The sequence below is a fragment of the Patiria miniata genome, unplaced genomic scaffold (genome assembly GCF_015706575.1).
Source record: "Patiria miniata isolate m_02_andy unplaced genomic scaffold, ASM1570657v1 HiC_scaffold_6, whole genome shotgun sequence".
Classification (NCBI taxonomy): Eukaryota; Metazoa; Echinodermata; class Asteroidea; order Valvatida; family Asterinidae; genus Patiria; species Patiria miniata.
In genome coordinates this window covers 16,409,788-16,417,486 of record NW_024037073.1, presented here as the reverse complement: position 1 = coordinate 16,417,486, position 7,699 = coordinate 16,409,788, and positions in this window count along the sequence as shown.

Sequence of the window (7,699 nt, the reverse complement as noted above, 5' to 3'; positions counted from 1 at the left end):
ACCTTGGCATTGAGGCGGACACGTCGGGATGTATGTTTCTACTGGTTTTTGGAGTCGACTGGAAGTTTGGTAAAATCTGTCAGAATCTGACGGCTTCTGTTTGCTCCGAAACATCGCATTATTTTCTTGAGGACAGGGTTATAATTATTTAACTTTGATTTGAATAAAAATACTCAAATATCTTGACTTAAATATCACTGGATAATACTTTATATTGTCCCACTCTGTATTGGTTCACTGGAGAGTGCAGAATATTTGTTTAGCGAATAGAATTGAATACGTCTCTTAAAGGGAACATACAACATTTGCTCTAGCTGTATTTTTCAGAAATGGATGGATTTGTGGGGATTAGTTTTATAGCAATTATTGTTACACTGACCTGTTTTAAATCATGTTCTTGTAGTTTTGGTTCCTTGACCCCAGTTCAGGTGAAACGGAGCAATTTATTGACGTCGGGGAATTGTCTGGTCAGGGAACCAGACTAGCTGGCTCGCACCAGTTCACAGATGTGTAACCGATTGCAAAAACAATGTGGACTAACTCAATTTGGTAAATCAGGGAAAGTATTTAGAAAAGCCATATTTTCAAACGATGGTCGGCCGACCATCTTTGGAAATTAATACGAAAATTCCACCTTTCTTGAAAATGTCAGCACTCCAGGTGCCATGAATTTATAGAATGCCTGATGCTGTTATTCACTAACAGATAAGTAAGGTATTTCATGACAGTTTGGTATAGTTTTTTATGTTTGCAAATGTGTATATTGCCTTTAAGACACTTTGTAACTGAATGTTATAGGGTTATATTATTATGGATCACATTGCACAACAAAAGGTGACTAGAGTGTTAAATGAACACTGCATATACTAATTTGTTAAGAGAGGTGCAATATTGTTACCATATTCTGCCGATTGGAGACAATGTATATTTAGTATATACATAACATTCAAATTAATTAGAAACTGAATATTCAGTGATAATCTGCATTGTATTTAGATTTGCAAAGCACGGGAAAACATCATTTGACTGCCCGTTGTAAGTTTATGGAGTGTTTGTAAACATGCGGAGTCTGTTGACTCAACGTGAAGTCAATCAAATGTCTCATGTAGCATTTGGGATGTGTTCAATAGCGTCCTGGCGTAGGAACAAGTCAACCCGTGAGTGATCCTCCAAAGTTGCCCAGAAACGCCCGACCATGTTTGCAAAACGCAAAGTCGTAATTTATACGACTGGCATCCTGCAAAGGGAAGAGGAACTTATTGGGACTGCGAGTCTAGCCGTACCTTTATTGAAGTCAATTATTTGGTGGGAAGTCCTCGTCCGACTCACGGCAGTAAACTGTGTTGCTTGATGCGCATTAACAAAATGGTAAAAGCATTATCGTGTAACACTAATTTGCAAACTTTGGACACCAGATGTTTTTACAATGGGTGCAGAGAAGAAATATTGTTAGCCAGTTGACCCATGACGATTGGTCAAGAGCCCGTCACACGGCTGGACTTCAATGGTTGATAAAGACCGGCTGGCCGGTCGTAAACACTTTTCAGTGGCACATGAAATTTACTCAAATGAAATCCGGTGCCTTTTACCGTTTTCTGAGTTGAACGTTCACAGTCCTCACGTAGGCATGCGCAATTCTACCAGTAAGTCCAAATTTCGCAATACACCGGTATATTACAGCTGCGTTGTGCGCCACTTGCGCAGTACGTGCGACGCGCGCGCCAATCTGCACATAAGGAGTTGTTTACGTCACTCGCGAGACAAGACATAATAATGTAGCTAGACGGGGTGTCCCAAAAAATGTCAAGTAAAGTTGTTGAACAATATCTTTGGAATTGTATAAGTTTTGACTTGTGTTGACCTCGGGACCGAAACGTTTTGACTACTTGATTGAAAGGGTATTGAGGAATGAGAATAAATACGTACTTGGCCGGTATTAAACACTTTGTTTAAGACTGGTTGGAGTCTGGACGCTGATAATTACAATCGCCTTCGGCTCGGGTAATTATCAGCATCCAAACTCCAACCGGTCTTTAACGGAGTGTTTAAAACCGGCCATAAACAGAGTTTAAAAAAAACCCGTCCAAGCACACATTTATTCCCTTATTATATACTCTTTGGGCTTTTATCGCACGAAAGCAATAAAAGGGGAAATTCAACGCTTTTTCGGTAAAAGGGAGTTAGCTGTGAATGGATGGCATTGATGCGAGAACTTAAGATCTCAGCTTGGGGGTATGCTACCCGGGAGACTTTGAAGTGTAGATGCTTCCTCCTGCAGTTTTGAAATCTTTTAAGAGAATGTATGATTATGGCTTATTTTTTTCCTCCATAATTTTCAAACGGATTAAAACTCCAAATCGTAAAGTTGACAATGAGAAGGGAGAATAACAAATACAAGTTTTGTTTTGCCTCTTAGGGTTCTGTACAGCGCAGTGCTTCGTAAATACGGTCATAATTTTCAGATGAAGACCTTATCCACTAGCGAAGGTTCACGGTTTGTTTAAACAAAGCCACTTTTCTATTCGTGGAAACATCCCTTGACAAGAGAGTGTTTGGCATTTCTTGTTCAAAGTGCGAGGAAAACAAGCCACTGTAAAATTGCCTGTCGGTGTGTGGAGGTCCGTGTCAGATTAACAGGGCGGTCTTTCAAGCGTGGTGCCAATCCATCCATCTGGTTTCTAGACGTCTCTCCACTGACCCGGAAAACGAGTCGAGTTGTCGCTCATACATCAGCTTCCATCGACGGACAGAGAGTCAAAACAGGGGGAAAAAGAAATGTCCTCTATGCTCCAACTTTCTAGGCCACGGTTGAATCAGTGGGGGGTTGGTCGTTGATGGAAAGTGGGCGGGGCAAAGGCATGACGCCAAGGGGAGTATTTGAACCATAAACATCTCCAGGGATAAATTATTGTAGGACTATCGGGTTTCTTGTTGTTTTCTTATGTTTTTCTTTGAATTATTACAATACTATTATACCGCTATATATTATTATACCGATATTATAATCGAAACACAATATTGGTGACTTCGTAAATACGAAAAAAAAAGCTCACGGTAAAAAAAAAGAAGCGGATCCTTAAAACAATGCTCGTCAGTTTGATTGCCTTTATGAAAAGAAAACTCAAAGTTTGTGTTTAAGGAATATGACCCTAAAAATACACAGTAGCATACTTGTATGGCCACATGGTGGTCACGGAGCAAAGCCCGTTTAAGCAACATTTTAGTTTGAATGTCTGATAGATTTATTTTGGCACCAATTGCAACCAACTTCACAGTCGAGTGCTCGCACTAGGCTACACATCCGTGTTTACTACAGTAAGTCTGTAAGCTTTGTATGTATATGCAGTGTATGTCGTAAAGCATATTGCTATCGAGTGACGCCTGTCCCAACTAAGACTACTTCTCAGGTGAGTCCAGTAAAGACCGTACGTGTCTCTGCATTGTACCTAAGTGCTTGAATTCCTTGCCAATTTTCCTTTCCCATTTCACGCAGGCGTTAAAAAAATAAATAAATAAATAAGTGCACTATCCTACAGTGGTTAGAGTTCATTGATCTTTGGCTTCGCAGAGACGCACGAATGTCGTCAGCGATTGGTTTAATTGCCTGGCAGGGCGCGTCAGGCCTCCCTGACATTAACACTCGGCACAGAATTCATGTTGCCGTGTTGGTGTTGGTGGTGTGTGTGTGGGTTGTCATGTTCTCTCACTGAGAGGCAGGGGCCTCCTGCTGAGTTCGAGTCTGTTGTGGGGGAAGGGTGAAAGAGAATGTAATGTGCTATCGATTGATCAGCTCCACCAAACCTAATAAGCAGGAGGGAGGCAGGAAAATCAAGTTATCTTTAGTGCGCTTCGGCTGATTGCTTCTCATCACGTGAGCGGGACGAGGGTCGCCTTCTCATGCGACGCACGGAGATCAGGGCCAACCTCGTTCCCGGGGCCTTCTTAATTATTCAACCCTGTTCCCAATAGACGACCCTCAGATGGTATTTCCTTCCCTGTTTTCTGATTCGAACCCGAAATAACAAATACAATTGAAAATGTAGACCTGGTGGTTTCTAATTCTGTCTTTATTACGAAATTGTACAATGTTCCCCTTTTTGCAGTTTGCTTGTTATCGTTTGAAAGATAAATGGGAGTGATTATTACCATGCAACTTAAAAAAAAAAAAAAATATGTTTGTTGATACAGGAATTGCTTTAGTCTGAATCCCATACACCACAAACTAATTAAATTGATCGAATACCAGGGCGAGACAGCAGTAGCGGATCTGGGGGGGGGGGGGGGGGGGAGTTGCAAGCCCCATTTCAGCCGCTGCATGAGTACATAATGTTTTGATACTTGTAAAATGGGGACAAAATAATAAATTGATAGCTACAGTTCCTACATGTAGTCTTGAATTGCCTTATAATGCAGGGCATGTCTTCGGCACGCCTTAGACTCATCCCCCTTTTTATATCACTCCATTTTTTTTATAAGCACCCCTGTTTCATGAAAGCTAGATCCGCTCCTGGACTGAAGCTAGCCAAAATGAGGGACGCAATGGGGACGAGGTTGGAGCTGTACTGAGCTTCCACTGCAGCCATTTTGTCTAGCGTCCCGGCGATGAGATGAGGACATTACATTGCAATCATATCATTACCAGACTGTATTTCTTTGAAGGTGTCCTTCGTTCGCCATTAACAGAATGGAAAGATATCTAATCGCTTTATCTTGCCGAAATATAGACAGTTACCCTGGTGCGAGGCAACAGGTTACTACAATCCCGGCCAAAATGGTTGGGACACTTCCTGAGCCTGCCACGGTCACCCACTCCCCCGCTTCCCCGGTCAATGTTGTTCTCTCCAGCTGATGGAGCACACACCGCGCAATGAGAGACAACATTGAACGGGGGCCGGGGGGTGGGAGGCCCAGCGAGATTTGGCCAGGATTGTAGATTATTACTTGCAAAATTGTCAAAAATTACCGCTGGTAATCCAACGATCCAAACATGACACAGCATACCGCCTCTTGGGGTTGGTCTGTATTTTCGTCAATATGTTGGACCGAGACAAGTGATTGGAGTGTGCTGAGGCACAAAATGCAAGGGCTAATGGAGAGGCTTGGTTATAATTATAATATCAACGGTTCCTCTGATTATGCAGTCATCCAGTGCATGCAGGTCCTTAAATGGTATACATGCTCCGATTTCACTGACCTCTGAATTCACAGTTCTGATGTAAAAAAAAAGAGACTTCATTGTTTTGTTTGACTCGTTTGGCAAATTTGTTTCTTTCAGACTTTGAATATTTAATATATTGTAGATACAACATTATCTCTTTGAAAACACTCCAAAACGTATCGCTATTACGCAAAACATAACGGTAATGATACAAAATGTGGCAAAATTGCTTTACCAAGGTTTACTACGCCAACTTAGTGTCAACTTGCAAATTAGGGTCAAAGTAAAAATAAGAACATGTAAATGACTCGACCCAGCTAGCGGGTGCCGCGCGAAGCGCGGCATCCCGCTTGTAACCACAAATAAACACAATGTGGAGTCAGCAACAGTTTTGTGCGCTTGTCGGATTTTATATAATGCTTCGAATGTATAGTGAATAATGCAAAACATACCAGGCTTACGATTGCCTTCATGATAATACCACGTGTATAATAGACACAAGACACTGTACAGCGATATAACTTTCTAGTAGAAAAGAGGCAATTTACTGGACAATGTGGTTTTTTTTGTATCAAAAGACAACAGTAGTTTCGTACACTTCACCGTCCCTATGACGACACATCCACTGATTCAACATTAATTGAAAATACGAAATAAGTCACATGCATTCTTAAATTGACTAGATTCGTTCGACGCACTGTTTGTGAAAATTTCCGTACATGGCCTACATTATTACTCTAAAACTGGCATTGTGGCGATAGTTTTGACGTCATGCGACAATAATCTCCCTGGTTCAAAGTCTACCGAGCTAGTTTGAAGAATATATAAAGGCATTTTACCAACCCTGGGTTCTTCAGGCCTTAATATAAGCTTTCGCCTGAGAGTTCTGGAGTGTTTAATGTCCCTTGTTTCCGTTATTTCCACTACATTACCATTACCGACAGTTCTTACCTACCACATTACCATTACCGACAGTTCTTACCTACCTCATTGTCATTACCGATAGTTCTAACGTACCTCATTACCATTACCGATAGTTCTTACCACCAGTTCTTACCTACCTCATTACCATTACCGATAGTTCTTACGTACCTCATTACCATTACCGATAGTTCTTACCACCAGTTCTTACCTACCTCATTGCCATTACCGATAGTTCTTACGTACCTCATTACCATTACCGATAGTTCTTACCACCAGTTCTTACCTACCTCATTACCATTACCGATAGTTCTTACCAGGTAAGAACTATCGATAATGAGGTACTACCTCATTATGGCTACTTCATTATGAGCAGAGCTGTAATTGAGTCAATCACAAGTCATTAGCAAGTCACATGTCATGTCAAACCACAAGATAGTCTTTCACAACAGAGGATGAACGATGACAAAGAAACACCTTTGTTAGAAGTCATTTAAATAGCTTGTGACTTGTGGTTGACTTGTGACGACTTGTGTTGACTGACTCGATCACGACACTGGCGACGAAAAATGCGTCAGTCCTCTGATTTGTTTTTTTTAATTCTGTCAGAAACGCCCATGACCAATCATTAATTTGGGGGTCCAACAAGATCACCGGGACCCGATTGCATTCACCGGCCTGACGCTCGCATCCAGGGGGAACACAAATGGAACAAAACCCAGTATTTCCGGAAACAAAAATGTCACATTTTTTTGTTCCATTGGGAGACGGCTTCCGAATCTGATTAAACCGGACGCCGGTCCCGGCCGTCTGGGAGATTACGAAGCAACAATCGTGACTTATTAACCATCATGGGAAAGCCCTGACGGATGGTGGCAACTCAATATTCTGACGAAACCAAGGGCGCGTATTATTTAAGATGTCACACTGTATGCGTGCTGCTTCATCTAGTCATGCTGATTAAAGGAGATATACACTTTAGAAATACTATTCACAAACCATGTACACCGGCACTAGAGTTATACAGGATAAAAGATCACTACTAAGCTACTATTTACACAATGTACAAAATAGTAATTATAATAACTGATATTATTTATTCGGCTGTGAAAAGGAATATTTTTTATTGTATAGGTATAGGTATATATTATATCAAGTAAAACACCTTCAAATGTCGTTGATATTTAAATTAATTTAAATTGTAAAGTGGAGCCACACTTAAATGTGATTATTTTACAAATATATGTTTGTATTTCCCATGAAGGGACGACTTTTAAGCAGATTATTCAAATATCGAGAAAAAAATCAAGAGCATCATGCCACAATATACCAATACACCTAAATACCAAGTTGATAAGCTAGTTTATATCTGTCTCGTTAATGTTTTCGAAACTTACGCCCTTTGTTTAACTCAAGATGAGACGGGTCATCTTCCACATTCCAACAACTTATCCTAATAGCCATTGGTTACAAAAACGTACAAAAATACAAAATGTAGGACACTAAACCTCGACGCTTCTGTCGTTACATTATTTAAATAAACATGACAGAAGAAAGGAAAGTTGATGAACTACTTCGAGCTAATAAACCGATATGTGGTTTACAAATAAAAAGGTACAT